The sequence below is a fragment of the Ceratotherium simum genome, chromosome 4 (genome assembly GCF_057802395.1).
Source record: "Ceratotherium simum simum isolate JZ-2026a chromosome 4, ASM5780239v1, whole genome shotgun sequence".
NCBI classification, from domain to species: domain Eukaryota; kingdom Metazoa; phylum Chordata; class Mammalia; order Perissodactyla; family Rhinocerotidae; genus Ceratotherium; species Ceratotherium simum.
Genome location: NC_141903.1, coordinates 14,358,506 through 14,375,475, shown reverse-complemented (window position 1 = coordinate 14,375,475; position 16,970 = coordinate 14,358,506).

Here is a 16,970-nt window from a genome sequence, read left to right as displayed (position 1 = left end):
AAGGGAAGGGAAGTAGAGACATTGAGAATATATTTTTGCCTCCCTGCCTACTCTACTCGAATGAGATTTGACATTGTATATTTATAAGGGTATGAACCAGAAGTTGAAAAAAAATTTTTTTTTCTGAATTATTAAGATTTTGGGCCAAAGCAGATTCCTTTCATGATCCTTGTGACAAAGTGTAGTAAGGATCTGATGAGAGGGCAAGTATCTTCATCATTTTCTCCTTCTGGCTGACACTGTGAAGTCTGCAATGTTGGAAGCATAAGGAAACGACTTCTGACACAGCCACTAAGTGTTTACTTCATAAGACCCATGAGCAGTGGCAGCAGTGGATTTGGAAGTAATTTGCCTTCAGATGACTTGGAAGGCTTTAAAAGTCAATAAATAAATTCTAGAGCAGGCAAAGAGTATCCTATACAAGGGCCGGCCCGGTGGTATAGTGGTTAAGTTCACGCGCTCTGCTTCAGTGGCCCAGTGTTCGTGGATTCGTATCCTGGGTGTGGACCGACTCACTGCTTGTTAGGCCGTGCTGTGGCCGTGTCCCATATGAAGCAGAGGAAGATGGGCACGGATATTAGCCCAGGGCCAATCTTCCTCAGCAAAAAGAGGAGGATTGGCAACGGATGTTAGCTCAGGGCTAATCTTCCTCACAAAAAAAAAAGAAAAGAAAAAGAATATCCTATACATAACTTGGTGACTCAAACTGTGACACTGAATTGTGAGTCTGGTAGAGACATGTCTTCGGGGAACCAAGGAAAAAGTGGGGAACATTTTTAGGGAGCTAAGTTCTTGAAAATGTGTAGAACTCAGAGCCATTCTAATAGGCATAAATGTAAAAGTGACACTGATAAGGCCAGATGACATTTGGGTTTGGTGGGTTAGGTTTTTGTTTATTTTTACCGTCAATAAGCAACTACTAAGATTATGATATGGGCAGCATACTAAGCCCACCAGTGCTCCTCAAAATACCACAAAATTCTTATTATCCTCATTAGCATTATCCTCTATATTCTTCAGTTAAAATTTCTAAACCTCAACATTAACTATTTGATTGTAAAAAAGTTGGTGTCTTTGGTCTTAGCACTGTCAAATGTATTCACTTCCGAATTCATTGGCTATAACTCAAGAATGTCTTCTTAATTTGCTTATCATGTCTACATTAAATTCCATTGCCATATTTCAGGCATTTATTAGTTCACACCTAATTTATGGTGATAACGTCCCAACCAATGTCTGTGCCTCCACTCTTTCATCCCTCCTATTCCTGTCTGTGATGTCAAAGTTTTGTCATTAAGCCAAGTTTAATTGGTTAACTTCATTTCTCAAACTCTCTCAATGGTTCTCATTGTGAAGAGATATATCCCAAACTCTCGCCCTAGAAACTATGGTCTTTGACAATCTGAATCCGATACATATACAATTTTATTCTTCTTAATCTCGCCTTTCACCCTATGACCCTAAATAGATCACTCATCACTTACTGTTACTTAGACTTCCTATTTATTATCCAGTGCTTATTGCTTCCCCTGGAATGCATGTCTCTGTTTCTAGCCTCCTAATAGAATAAGAAGAAACCTTAGTATGGGACGAGCCAGTTCATCCAGTCTATGTGGTTTTGTTTGGTTTTGTTTTGCAAGGGAAGATTTGTCCTAAGCTAACATCTGTTGCCAATCTTTCTCCTTTTTCTTCCTTTTCCCCCCACCCAAAGCCCCAGCACACAGCCATGTATAGTTGCAAATTTTTCTGGTTCCTCTGTGTGAGCCACCACCAGGGCCACTGACAGACGAGTTGTGTGGTTCCGCACCCAGGAACCGAACCCTGGCCTCCAAAGAAAAGCGTGCTGAATTTCAACAGCTAGGCCATCAGGGCTGGCTCCAGTCTATGTGGTTTTATTTTCTCTTTTAAGAGTTTGCCAAGATCAAAAGAAACCATCCCGACAGAGACTCCTTTAAACAAGATGGTCCTAAGCAAAGGGGAAATCATTTTGTAGCTTTACTATAGACATCAGCAGAGATGGGTCTAAATTTGACTATTAGTCACAACTTGTTCCACTATTTTTCTTGCCAATTGCCAAATAAACTTTGATGGGTTTGGCATCTGACAATCGGAATGGTAGTCAAAAATGGACGTTCAGAGCCTGGGGCTCTGATAGTGAGATGATATATGGATGTGACTCTGGTGACTCCAACACTTTCTTTTTGGTCAAATTTATATTTTCTGCAAAATTGGGAGAACATTACTCACAGTGATACTTGGCCAATTATAAATTGTGCAGTTTAAACAAGTGAATCAATTACCTCTTCAATTGCTAGCAGGCAAGGAGGGAATGGAGAAGTCATTTATTAAATGTACTTTAGGTAACAGAGAAGGCCTAGAATTGGATGTTCTCTTGAAAACACTGCCTGTTGACAGATGAGAGCGCGAGATGCATGGGGTTAAGGGTATCGAAACCTTTTTTTTAATAAGAGGAGCGATATATCCCAGATGTTTAGCTTCTGGAAGATATTACCACCACTATGTCTTTGATGTAAGAACAAGAGCCATTTCCCAGCTTGCAAAGACAGCATGTTCATGCCATTGTAGGTGTTTAGGGGCATTTAGAATGGTAGATGATAAGCTCTTCTGTTTGTGTGTGTGTAGCATTTCTGTGTAAATATTAAGTATTTGAAATAGGTTTTATGAATAATTTTCAATAATCTCCCTCCATTTATCTAATTTCTGTTGTCTGCAAATCACACCATGTTCTATGACCTCTCTCCACCAGTAAAATTACCCATTCCATGTTTCCTGGGCATCTTTACATAGCTCCCTAATGTGTTGTGGTGAGGAGGATCATTTTATTCCTCTCCCAGTTTGCTTTTCTGTTTATAAAATGAAAGCTTTTACTATTTTAGAAGTATTGGGAAATTAGCTTCTGTTCTTATTTTTGTCCTCCTCTACTCACTCCTTCCCCAGAGAAAAGAGGTGCAATCTAACTGGTGACTTTGGGGAAAGTATGCATAGCTTATCCATTCCCAAGGTGTTGCTTACTTGACAGTTTGAGTCTTCTCCTCTTCTATTTTCTGTGTGATAAGAAAATGTTGGGTAGAGCCAAGGGCCTATCTTCTAGCTTAAAATCTGGGGGATTATCTTTCTATTCCTGCCTTTGAGACTCCGTGCAGGAGGCAGCAATTCCTCCTACAGCTGGTTAACTCCCTACTTTGAAAACCCTATCTTAGAAAATGCAGATCACAAGTTCAAGAGGTAGGGGAAGATTTTGAATCCAACTGCTCTTCGAGTCCCAAACTGTGTTCTCCAATCCAGCTGTGCCAACAGTAAAGTTAATTTTTATACTTAGATATGTTATATTATCACAGAGATCTGAAAAAGAGTGAACATCATCCTTATTTTTTAAGTTCTTTCATTTAGTTTCTAGCTCCATTCATTTTTTTTTACATCTAAGTCTGTAAATATTTTCAAAAATGGAAAGAGTGAATTTGTTGAAATACCATTCACCTAAGTTTATTGGTACAACACCTAAATCTTTGCCAGAATGTTGGTTTATTGCTAGAAAATAATAAAATGGTACTGTTTTGAGTGCTTTCATCATATCCTTAAACCTTCCCCTTTTAAAATAGCTTGTGCTATCATATTTATTAATACATTTGTAAGTGTTTAATTATAACATATTGTTAGCATTTACTAAATCAGATCAACATTTATTTTGAATCCACACATACCCATACCCATTTCAACTTCAATAATTATCAACACAGGGACAAATTGTTTTTCATCTATATCCACCTCCCTTATTCTTTTATTATTTTGAAGTAAATCCCAGTGAGCACATTTTTTCGTCCATAGATAAAGAGTGTGTATCTTTAAACCATAAATATTCTTAAAAACTAACCACAGTACCATTCTTGTACCTCAAAGGAATAATTTTTTAATATTGTGAAATATTTAGTCAGTGTTGAAACTTCCAATTCTCTCATAAATGTTATTTATTTTTTTACATTTTACTGACTTGGTCAGTATCCCAAACAGGTTCACATATTGTGCTTCATTGACATGTTTCTTATGTTCCATTAGTTTATAGTAATCTTCTTTTGCCCCTTGGCCCTTTATATCTGAGGAGATTCCCACAGTTTATATTTTGCGGATTATGTTCCCATAGTAACTTTTCATATGCTCTTCTCTCCTTTTTCCTATAAATCACTCTCCAGGGGGGGCCGGCCCGGTGCTGCAAGCGGTTAAGTGCACGTGCTCCACTGCGGCAGCCCGGGGTTCGCCGGTTCGGATCCCGGCGCACACCAAAGCACCATGTGTCAAGCCATGCTGTGGCGGCATCCCATATAAAGTAGAGGAAGATGGGCGTGGATGTTAGCCTAGGGCCAGTCTTCCTCAGCAAAAAAAAAAAAAAAAAGAGGAGGATTGGCAGATGTTAGCTCAGGGCCGATCTTCCTCACAAAAAAATAAATAAATAAATAAATAAATCACTCTCCAGTATGTAACCACTAGACACATGTGTCTATTTAAATTAAAATTAATTTAAAAATTCCCATAATGGCAAAAAGTTTTATTAGGGAATGCTTATCTAGAGGATTTATCACATTCAGATTTTTGGCAGTAGTTCTGCACAGGTGGTGCTGTGCTCTTTCACCAGGAACAAGATATTATCTGTATTGAGGTGTTAGCAGCCATCGATGATCAATGTCTAGCTTTGTCATGTATTAGAGGTTGCAAAATGATTATATTCTAATTCTATCATCCCTCCATTTATGAACTGGGATTCTTATATAAAAAGAAACTTTGCCATATCCATTCTACTACCAATGATATAGTTCATATAGAAAAAGCAGAACAAATGCTTGATTCTTTCCCTTCATTGGCTAGTTTTCAAAATAATGGGTGGTAACTAGCATGCTCCAACTGTACATTTTTTGAGGGGAAGGAAAGAGAGAAGTATTAATATCAATTTGTGAATTTAAAATGTTTGATTTGATTCAACCCATTGAATTTTTTATCTGTATTAATGTTCTAAATGTCCCCTTTGGCAAGTCTCTTCAAGTTGACTCCTGAGTTTGTTTTTGTTTTTTGGGGTTTTTTTGGCATGATGTTAGAGTTCTTCATAGTCTCTGATTTTCTGGTGTGACAAAGTGTTCCAGTTTATCAAAATACATTTCCAGATATAGACATGGAACCAGCTATTTCTCCAAGGAACTCTCTGGTTATTTTTATCCAGAAATAGTATTTTCAGACTGCAATCTCCATACTAGGTGCTCCCTGCTACTGTGTTTGACATTGTTTCTAGGCCTTTTTCAGTGGACAGACTCAGGATTTTTATTAAACAATAAAGTACATCATGTACTCTTTAAAGATAAAATACATAAGCCCATCCTTCCATTTCCTTTTGAATTCAGATCTACAAGGATTTTATCTAACCTCTACTACCTCATATATGTATTTCCTTTTTCCACGCTAAGAAATCTGGTTGTCGAGAACAACAGAGATAGTTACTCATTTGCTTTGTCCTACAATGCAACAAAGAAGTTTTAAAAAATCCATCTTGAAAATTATGGTCAACAATGTTATTACAGAAAATGTGTTAAGACATTTTGTCCTTAGGGTATATACTTTAAAAGTTGCTGCAGTTAAATTATTGTTTTTAAGTCACTTGGAATAGTGAGCATAGAAAAGTAGAGGATAGTGGCCATTGTCGATTGAATACTTACTACTGCTAGGCAGGCACTTCTCTGAGTGCTTTATAAGGAATAACTCATAGTCTGGAAAACACAACTATGAGGTCAGTGCTATTTTAAACATGATGGAACTGAGGTAAAAATTATCTTAATAGCTTATTGAAGATTACAGGGGTAGAAAGTGGCTGAGTAGGAGTTTGAACCCCAGCAGTCTGGCTCTCAGGCCCATGCTCTTAACTGCATGGTACCATCTAAGATTTATTAGAGAAGGGAGAACATGCAACCCTTTAGAGAAGGAGAAACTGTTGAGTTCCTAGCAACTTTTATTTTAGACCCCATAAGGTCTACCAGACTATGAGTTTTTTTTTTTTTTTAATAAGCTAGCTACTTTTTTAAAACCAGTGATCTTAGACTGAGACATTTAATGGAATAATTTATATTGTGATTGAGAGAGGCCTATATAATATCCTCATCTTGATATAGCAAGAGCAGAGCTAAGTACATTTTTACTCCGAAAGAACTCCTGTTTAAAAATGACTGAGAGCCCTGTCCTGTCTGAAGTGAACATTACAAAATGTATATCTGTTTTTGATGAAAAAAATCATTACAAAGTTTGATATGATCCTGTCAATTTTTACGTATAGAACATGATGCACTAGTAACTATGTAGTGGTGAATATACACTTTTGGGCTGCATGAAAACTCAAGTCTTTCCTCTTTTGAAAGTCAAGAAAAGTTGTGTTCATTAGTTCTTTGGAGTAAACATCTAGAATGGGATGACCTTGCCTAATATAGTACAGAGCAGTGTATGTTTACTTTCAAAATGTATAAAAGCATCTATAACAATGATCACGATAAATTTATTGAACTGCACGCTGTGTGCTGACAGTTTTAAAATTAGGTATTTGTTTTTATTTTTTTTAATAGAATTCACTCTCATAGCAAGTGAAGACAAGGAGTAAAGAACTGAGGGATAAAAAAACATATAAACTTCATGCTTAAAAAAGTAGCTTCCTGAGAAAAATAACTGCATGCTTATGATATAACAACTATACTCACTTGTTTCATAGGTACCTTTATATTTAGGTGGAGGCAAGAGAAACTTTAAAGAGGAATTCAAAGAAAAAAATGCACATGTAGCAGAATGGTCTACCGGGAAAGACTGGACTCTTTCATACCTATCTTTTATTAGGCATGGGAATAAAGATAGTGCTGTATTGCTCTTCTTCCATGCCCCAGAGGCCTCTGAGAGTTGAGTTTTACTTGATGTGATTTCTCAGACTGATAGCTCCCCGTGAGCAGTGGATTCTCCAAGGGGACTTATTGCTACTTATTACAATATATTTATCAGAGCAGGGGCTCTCTTGATTAAAGGTAACCAGGAGTGAGGAGTCTAAAGTCAGAATCCTATAAATCAAAGGATTAAAATTGAAAACAAACAAAGTTCTTACCTACATTTCTCCCTACTGGAAGCTTTGGAAAGGAAATTTACTGTGTATTACTTTAACCAAAGGCCAAAGAAAGAGTTTACGGGTTCAAAATCCCAACAAAGCATGTTTCCTTCATATACGAGTTATGAAGAGCAACTATAAAATTGCATGACTCTAAGTGGGGTTATGTCTTCTTTTTGAAAATGGCAAATATTCCTTTAACAAATAGGCTTATGTGATGATCCGGGAGATAATTGAGAAATTTGGGATGCTTGTTCTTCTCTACCAAATGGCTTATGTTATTTCTGAGCCAAGCTGTTGACCTTTTCTTACTTCTTTCATTAAGCTGTGGCACCAAAAGGATTATGTATCCAAACAATTTTAGAGAACCTCTTCACCATGAGGAAAGTAGGGGGCTTAAATTTATTGAATACTGCTGCATTTCACCTATTTAATTGGAACACGTTAATTAGATCTAATTGCAAAGTTGTTTTAATTGGAAAATCAAGCATTGCACTGATATTCGTGTGCATGATTAAACAAAGTAACTGAGGTCACCAGTAGATTGCGTAAGATTCATGCCTGTGATTGATTAAGTATGAAAGTTAATCAACTTAATTTATGTGATTGATGTTGATTCTTTCTTTTTGAAATTGCCTGTTCATACCTTATTTTATCAAGATACTGTGTGTGGAATGTCAACTAAACTACAGCAGCTCTTCAACTTGTTTATTTTGGTATAATGATGTGTTTATTTCTGATCTAAGTAATTTTAACATGGCTTTTGTGTCACTAATTAAGATTTTCAAGTTACTCGAGATAAAATTAGATTTTCTATTAAGAAAATTTGATTTTCATGGGGAAATAATTCAAGCAACACAGGAAACTTAACCTATTAGATCCATTAGTGGAGTTGATGGTTTATTGCCTTAAAACATACGCCACGCAGCTCAGGAACAAAGGTGTCCCTTTTTTAATCATCTCAGTGTCAATATGTTTTATGCTTCCTGATGACTATGATGACAATTGTAATACTAATGAGAATATGAAGAACATTCATATAGTACTTATTATGTGCCAGGCATTGTTTTAATTTCATTAAATATAATAACCCATTTAATAACATATTATGTAAATGCATTTGTTTCTGTGAATTTTATTTTATCAGAGTCACAGTGGTAATATCTTTTTATGTATTGGGTGCTGTCTCCTACACAGTAGCAAACATACATGTTAAGTTATAACAAGGTAAAATTATTTGCTTAGGTCACATAGTTAGTAGGCACTTATAAATCTTCATATATACTGTTGCAAAAATTGAGCCTATTCATATGATTGAATCTATACCTTGTATCAGTCAGGGTTCTTCAGAGAAACAGAACCAATAGGCGATATCTATATTTATATCTATCTCTATATCTCTATATCTTATTTATATCCATCTACCTATCATCCATCTATCTATCTATCCATCTATCTATCTATCCATCTATCTATCTATCTATCTATCTATCTATCTATCTATCTATCTGGAGTTCTTTTAAGGAATTGGCTCCTACCAAGGAATTGGCTCCTGTGATTGGTAGGCTGGCAAGTCTGAAATTTGTAAGGCAGGCTGCCAGGCTGGAAACTCAGGCAGGAGTTGATGCTGCAGTGTCGGAGAATTTCTTCTTCTCCAGGAAACCTCACGTTTTGTTCTTAGGGCCTTCAAATAATTGAATGAGGCCCAGCTACAATATTGTGGGCAATCTTCTTTACTTAAAGACAACTGATTCTAGATGTTGACCACATCTACAAAATGCCTTTACAGAAACACCTAGATAAGTGTGTGATTAAATGAATGGGTACTATAGCCCAGTTGAGTTGATATATAAAATTAACCGTCACATACCTTGAATTTATGTGAATGGTATATAAAAATGAGAAGGAGTCTTGGGAATAAATATATAACTAAATATAGTATTGTTCTGCAACTAGATAACAGTACTAATAACTTGGTAATAAGTTTGCAATGTTAAAGTTGTGACAGACATTGAAATTTGGTTCACTGAGCAACTTTTCTGAACTCTTTTCTTCCTTTCCTTTCAATTTCCCAAACTCCCTTGCAGCCTGGGGTCTATGGAATTCAGTTTTGATGCAAAAGACATGAGTGGAGGTCTGCCGAGGAAGGCATGTTGTCATGGGGAAATTTTTTTTTCCTAAGTAAAACAAATACTGCGGCACAGATTTTCCCTTTCCCTTTCTTCTTACCCAAGCTACAGAAATAAAGCCTAGAAGAGCAGCACTTACTAGCAACCATGAGGACAAAAGCCAACACACTAAAGATGGCAGAGCTGTGAGATAGGATGACCTAGCTTCCTGGAGGTTAGTGCTGAGTTGTTGCTCCAGGCTAATAGTCCCTTTCACTGGATTTCTTGTTATACAGCAAAAAAATACACCTCTGTTTTAAAGGTATTGCCAGATGTGTCCCTTGAGTTTGTTTGCTTGTTTGTTTTTGCTTTTGTTGGGATCTGGACACAATTCTAACTGAAAGTTTCTACTATTTTTATTAGTAAAGGGAAAATGAGTTTATATTTATTGGGTATGCAAAGCACATGTGACATGGAATTGAACCATCATCTTTCACTATCAATCTGTTTTTAGCAGGAGAGACAATTCTAAAAGAATCTTAGAGCATTACAGACTTTCCAAAGCAAAATCAAGGGCTCTTACAAGAATATGCAACGTTAACTATAAGGGATTATGAAATCATCTACATATTGTTCTTTTCTGAGCTGTATTACTGTCCCTATTCCTTAGTTACTGATATTACTTGAAGTTAATGTCTAATGTAAAGGGTAATAGGACCTATTTTCCTGTAGACTCTTGGAGGGGAACACTCTAAGTTAATTTAAGAAAGGGAAAGAAGGGAGATACAGGCAAATGTAGGTGTGAGAGTTGTATAAGAATCTTTAGAATTAATGCTATACTTTTTTTCAACTGTGTATGCTATTTCTCTGTTCTGCAGGGGTGAGAGGGAATGATAGTGGTGTCATAAAAATAATCTTACTTTTGCCTTGCTCTCGTATAATGTTTATTGTCTGGTCCACATTCATGAAGAAATATATACTGGGCCATTGAATTAAGGAAAAGCAAACCAGTTAAACGTCCAAGGTACCAGAGATATTCATGTCAAAAGTACTTATAGAATAACAGACAAAAATAACAAGAGCTTAGCCCGAAAAGGAAGTTTCAAGAGGATATACATGAATTCTTTGAAATATTGATGTATATAAACAAGGGAAACACCAATTTACTTAGCAAAATCAAGACTACAAGAGTAAGGGACACTTCTTGCAATTTTAAGTTAAAAATTTTTACATAGGGATATATCTTGCAGTTTTAAGATTTTAAGTCATATACACGTGCATGTGTGTTTGTGTGTGTAGTGTATATATATATATATATATATATATATATATATATATAGTAAAATAAGGCATAAGGAGATAGTCTTTATTCCAAGAGTTTTCACAATCTTGAGGCATAAATATAGGCAGATCTTGGTATTTCCACATGTTAATTTCTATGCATTTGCCACAGTTTCCTCCATCATTCAGAAGACTATGACCTCAAAGTCAGGTGACACATAAATAGCCAGTGCTGTGTGCGGTGGAAAAGTTGCTTACACACATAAGTCAACATTTATAAATTTGGTGATTTTACAGAAGATTTTATACTTCTTAGTTCTCTTAAATAGGGAAAACGTGGCAGCACTGAATCTGCTTTCCAAGATGGCGTCAATAGGCTGGAGCCGACAAATAGATGTCCTAATAGACTGGGAACATAATCAGAATTCATCCCAAGTCCCACCATTCCCTCTTTTCTCCCCAACAAGACATTTATTCAGGTGTTATTAATTAAGGAACCTGAATTGTTGTTTTGGTATAAAGAAATACAGAAATATATCTCTATCACCAAATCTCTATCTAAAAGGGAAAACAAAATCACACCAAAAGGGCCTTGTGGTTCAAGGAAAATGGGACAAAGCATATTTTATTAAGGGAGTAAAGAATATTATAACTTGTTTAATAGCAAATTGACAGTGTATCTAGAACTATACTGCCTGCTATGGTAACCACTTGTCTTATGCCGCTATTGAGCTCTTGAAATGTGGCTAGTCCAAATCACATGTGAGCTGTAAGTTGAACTATACACTGAGTTTTGAAGATTTAGTGAAAAAGAATGTAAGTCATTTCTTTAATAACTTTTTAATTGATTATATGTTGAAATAAAATATTTTTGTATCATGAGTTACATGAATTATACAATAAAATTAATTTCATTCACTTTATTTTTATTTTCTTAATGTGATTACTAGAAAATTAAAAATCCCATGGATGGCTTGCAAATGCCACTTGGCTTGTAAGATATTATATTTTTATTGGACAGTGCTATCTAGAGGATACATCTAGCCTATCTATCCAACTTCACTCATTTTTGTTACCTCTCTAGCACCTGTAGACAAAAAAAGATTTTAGACACTTATAAGGATTAAATTTTGCGGTATTTCTGTTTATCCATATGAAAAGCAAAGAATTCAGTTATACATAAATGAGAAATTTTTAGATATTTAAAAACACTGTAAATAAGTAAATTCAACAAACTGTCTCTTAGAACAGACTCATTGTACTTAGTGGTCATGATTTAGAAGACTTGTTTTATTCTTATAGAGTAAGGATGTCTTTGCGATAATATTAAGCAGTTATATGCTATTAGTAAAATAAATCAGGGTATTGATTTATATCCAAATATTTTAAACTGTGTATACACAGCTTTAAGATGACATATTACAGATCCACAAACCATTATGTATATTGGATTTCAGAAATTATGGATTTTTATAAAGGTTATTACGTTTCTGTACATTACTGTATGTTACCTTACATCCACAGCAAATTCTGGAGTGGCATTCTGTACTGAAATTGTTAGTATTTCTCCAGTGAAATGTATGAATATTTACAATGAATGGATTAATGAAATTGATATGTTGTTTCACATCAGTTCAAGTTTAGAATTTGTGCAAAATAAGTTTACGTCAGGACAGGTTTTTCCACCAAATGAATTCTGAGAAAACTTTTGATTTTCAGAGATTTTTGGATTTTGGAATTGTGGGTCAGAAATTGTGAAATTATATTATGCCAATTCTAAGTTATAGAACTAGATTTATCATCCTTTAATCATTTCTTTATCTCAAAAATGAACTATTAATGGTGCCTTTTTGGCTTCCTATTCCTTCTTGTTTGTCAACCACCACAAAAGTGCCCACTGGGCTTATTTGGCTTTATGACGCCATAAGACTAAGAATCAAAGAATTCTTACACAACTAGGAGGAGAAGAAAATCTATGCCATTAAAATATGAGGTACTTGAAGAGTGACTTGTTTATTTTTTATTTATTTAATTTTGTGAGGAAGACCAGCTCTGAGCTAACATCCAGTGCCAATCCTCCTCTCTTTTACTGAAGAAGACTGGCCCTGGGCTAACATCCATGCCCATCTTCCTCTACTTTATATGGGATGCCGCCACAGCATGGCTTAACAAGTGGTGTGTCGGTGCGCGCCCCGGATCCGTACCAGCGAACCCTGAGCCGCTGCAGTAGAGCGCGCACACCACCGGTCCGGCCCCCACTGACTTGTTTATTTTATCACTTCATCTTTTCTGTCACTCAAATAGACCTAGTTTTTCGAGGTCTTTAAATACCATTGTCCCTAGAACTAAGAAAAGATGGAAAGAAATAAAATAGTGATAGAAGTCTGCAACCTAAATTTCAGCACAGAAAATCTTTTCAGTAGGAATTATCCATTTTCATGTTACTGTTTTAAAAATGTCAGAAATTGTAGCTTTTGTTTCCTAAATCTAAGAACCAAACGTTTTTAATCTCTTGAAAATTATTAGCAGTTTTTTTATTGCTTAAATAAAGTGATGCTGAAAAATAATGTTGAATTACCTTGTATCTCTTCTTTGGTATTTAAATATTTGCTTCACATTTCCATCCCTCCTTCCATGGTCTTAATTTAAGCTCTGTTCAATTTTTTGGTAAAACTATTGCTCCAGCCTCTTTCCAGCTACCATACCTCCGTATTTTTCCCTCTTGAGTCCCACTAGAGGCCAAATCGCCATACTGCCTTCAGGCTTGTGGTTCACAGTTATTGAGCCCTTATGCCACGCCAGATCCTTGGTTAAGCATTTTAGATCCGTTTTTCTCATTGAATTCTTAAAAGAAATTTGATTATAAAATAGCATTCCGTAGTTCAGAGTTTAAGAAACTTGCCCAAAGTTAGGAATCTGGTAAGAGTTGCAGTTAGGATTATAACTGCAGTTTGAAGAAATATTTTATGAATTTATTTTCTCAGTATCATGCTCTTTCAGGGGAAATCACCATGGGTTAGTTAAATCATTTTGTAGATTTTCTAGAGAATTCATCATGAATTCAAACATGTTCCAGTATGTCATGATTTATATATTTGTGCTACAGGTTTTAAAGCTATAGAATCTATGCAGGTGTTTTGTTTGTTTTTTTTTTTTTAACTATCAGCACTAATAAATTAGCATCTAGTTTGCATCCCTTTTATTTCTTTTTTCTTGCCTAATTTATCTGGCCAGAACCTTCAGTACAGGTTGAATGTTGAATAGAAGTTGTGAAGTGGATATCCTTACCTTATTCTTGAATTGACAAAAAAACATTGTCTTTCAGCATTAAGTATGATGTCAGCTATAGGTTTTCTGTGGATGACCTTTATCAGGTTGAGAAAGTTCCCTTCTATTCCTGGTTTGCTGAGAATTTTTATCAAGAATGGATAATGGATTTCCTCAAGTGCTTTTTCTGTATTTATTGAAATGATCATGTTTTTAATAAATCAGTTTGTTAATATGGTCAGTTACGTTACTTTTTGAATGCTAAACCACGCTTGCATTCCTGGGATAAACCCCGTTTGGTCATGATGGGTATTCCTGTTTATATACTGCTAGATATGCTAAAATGATGTTTTAAATTGTTGCATCTATGTTCAAGAGAGATATTGGTCTATAGTTTACTTTCCTTGTATAGTGTTTAGCAGATTTTGTATCAAGGTAATTCTAGCCTTAAAGAATGAATTGGGAAGTATTTCCTTCACTACAATATTCCAGAAGAATTTGTGTAGAAATGGTATTCTTTAAGTGTTTCATGGAAATCACCTCTGAGGACATTGGGACTTAGTGTTGTCTTTGTGGAAAAATTATTAACTACAACTTGAATTTCTTTAATAGATATAGGGCTATCAGGTTCTATATTTCTCCTTGAGTGGGCTTTGGTAGTTTGTGTCTTTCAAGGACTTTTTCCTTTTTGTCTAAACATGGACTTTATTGGCATAATTTTTTTTGTAATACTCTGTGTTATGTTTTTAATTTCTTGTAAAATCTGTGGTAATGCCACTTCTCTCCTTCCTGATATTGATAATTTGTGTCATCGTACCCTTTTTGTCTGATTGGTCTGGGGAAAGGGTAGCCAATTTTATTAGTCTTCTCAAATAACCAGTTTTTGGTTTCTTTGATTTCTAAATACAGTTTTTCTGTGTTTTATATAATTAATTTCCACTCTTATCTTTAATTGCTTCCTTACTTCTTTCTAAGTTGGGTTTCATTTTCTCTTATTTTTCTAGTTTCTTATGGTGGATGTTGAAGTTATTGATTTGAACTTTCTTGTTTTTCTAAATTAGGTGTTTAATACTATAAATTTTCCCTTAAGTAGTGCTTTGTCAACATCCGACATATTTGGTAAATTATATTTTCATTTTTATTCAGCTCAAAATAGTTACTACTTTTCCTTTTGAATTATTTTTGACTCGTGGATTATTTAAGGATGTGTTATCTAGTTTCCAAATTTGGGGACTTTTTTTCCAGAGATCTTTCTGTTTTTAATTTTGAATCTAATGTCATTGCGGTCAGAGAACAAACTTTGTATACCTAAAATCCTTCTAAATTTAATGAGAGGGCCAGCTCCGTGGCTTAGCGGTTAAGGGCTCACTCCGCTACTGGCGGCCCGGGTTCAGATCCCAGGCGCACACCGACGCACCACTTGTCTGGCCATGCTGAGTCTGTGTACCACATACAGCAACTAGAAGGATGTGCAACTATGACATACAACTATCTACTGGAGCTTTGGGGAAAAAAAAGGAGGAGGATTGGCAATAGATGCTAGCTCAGAGCCGGTCTTCCTCAGCAAAAAGAGGAAGATTAGCATGGATGTTAGCTCAGGGCTGATCTTCCTCACAAAAGGAAAAAAAATTAATGAGACTTGTTTTATGGCCCCCAATATAGTCTATCTTGGTAAATGTTTGGTGTGTGCTTTAGAAGAATGTGTATTCTGTTGTTGTTGGGTAGAGTGGTCTATAATGTCAATTATAAAAAGTTGGTTGGTTATGTTGTTTAAATCTTCCATAACCTTACTGATTTTTCTGTCTGCTTATTGTATCAGTTACTGAGATGGGATATTGAAATGTTTCATTCTTATTATAAATTTATCTGAGAAGTTTTTATCATTTCTTTTCCATGTATTTTCAAGTTCTGTTTTTAGAGGCATAAACACTAGGATTGTTACATCTTCCTGATTAATCAATCATTTATAATTTTTAAAAAGAACTTCTTTATATCCCTGGTAACGTTACTTGATGTGAAATTATCTTTGTCTAATACTACTATAGCAATTCCAGCTTCTTTTTGATTAGTATTAACATGGTATATTGTTTTATATTCTTTTACTTTTAATGTATTTGTGTTTTTATAATTAAGGTGTGTTACTTGTAGGTAGCATATAGATGGATTTTGCTTTTTCATTCAATCTGATAATCTCTGCATTTTACCTGGGGGCATTTATACTATTTATTTTTAATGTAGTTACTGACATATTTAGGTTTAAATGTATCATCATAGTATTTATTTTCTATTAGCCCCATTTGTTCTTTGTTCCCCTTTTCTCCTTCTAGCCTTTTATGGATTAATTTAGTACTTTTTATGATTTCATTTTATCCCCTACTTTTAATTCTTTAGCTATAACTTTCTGTTTTGTTATTTTAGTACAGTAAGCATCTCTTTAAACATAGGGAAAAGTCAAGAGTGCCCGCTCTCAGCACTTGCACTCAGCATTTTACTGATGGTCCTAGCCAGACAGTAATGCATGAAATGAAATAAATCATAAAAGGATTATAAAGGAAGAAAGAAAACTGGAATTATCTTCAGATGACTGCTTATTTAGAATACCCCAAAGAATCAATAGATAAATTATTTAATCAGGGCTGCTAGATTTAAAACCATTGTAAAATGATTGTTTTTTATTTACTAACAATCAGTACTTAGAAAATTATTCTTTTACTTTGCATATTTAGGTTGAGCATATAACCATTTGTGGAGGGAACATCCAAGATTGATGGTTGGTTATTTCTAAGAGGTTTCCATACCCAGTTCAGTCTTAGTTTTATCTGTAAAGTTTATGTCCCCTAAATTGCATATGGCCGTGAGACCTAACTCCTGAGTTCAACTGGTTTTGTAAACACCTCAAGGCAAAATATCTGCTTACTTTTCTAGGTTTCTACCTTCACTCAATCCATCACTTGAGTATACCTTACATTCTTGTCAATGAATCTTGTCATAGATTCACTTTATTGGTTTAAGAATAATTTATCCAGTAATTTTAGTTGTTTCCAATGAGAGGATTTGTCCATTTTCCATCTACCATATTGCCAGAAATATTTAACCTATACAATTTTCACAGCCATATAATTCATACTGTACTATTCTCACAACGATACAATGAGGATGATAAGAAAGGTTTCAGTAAC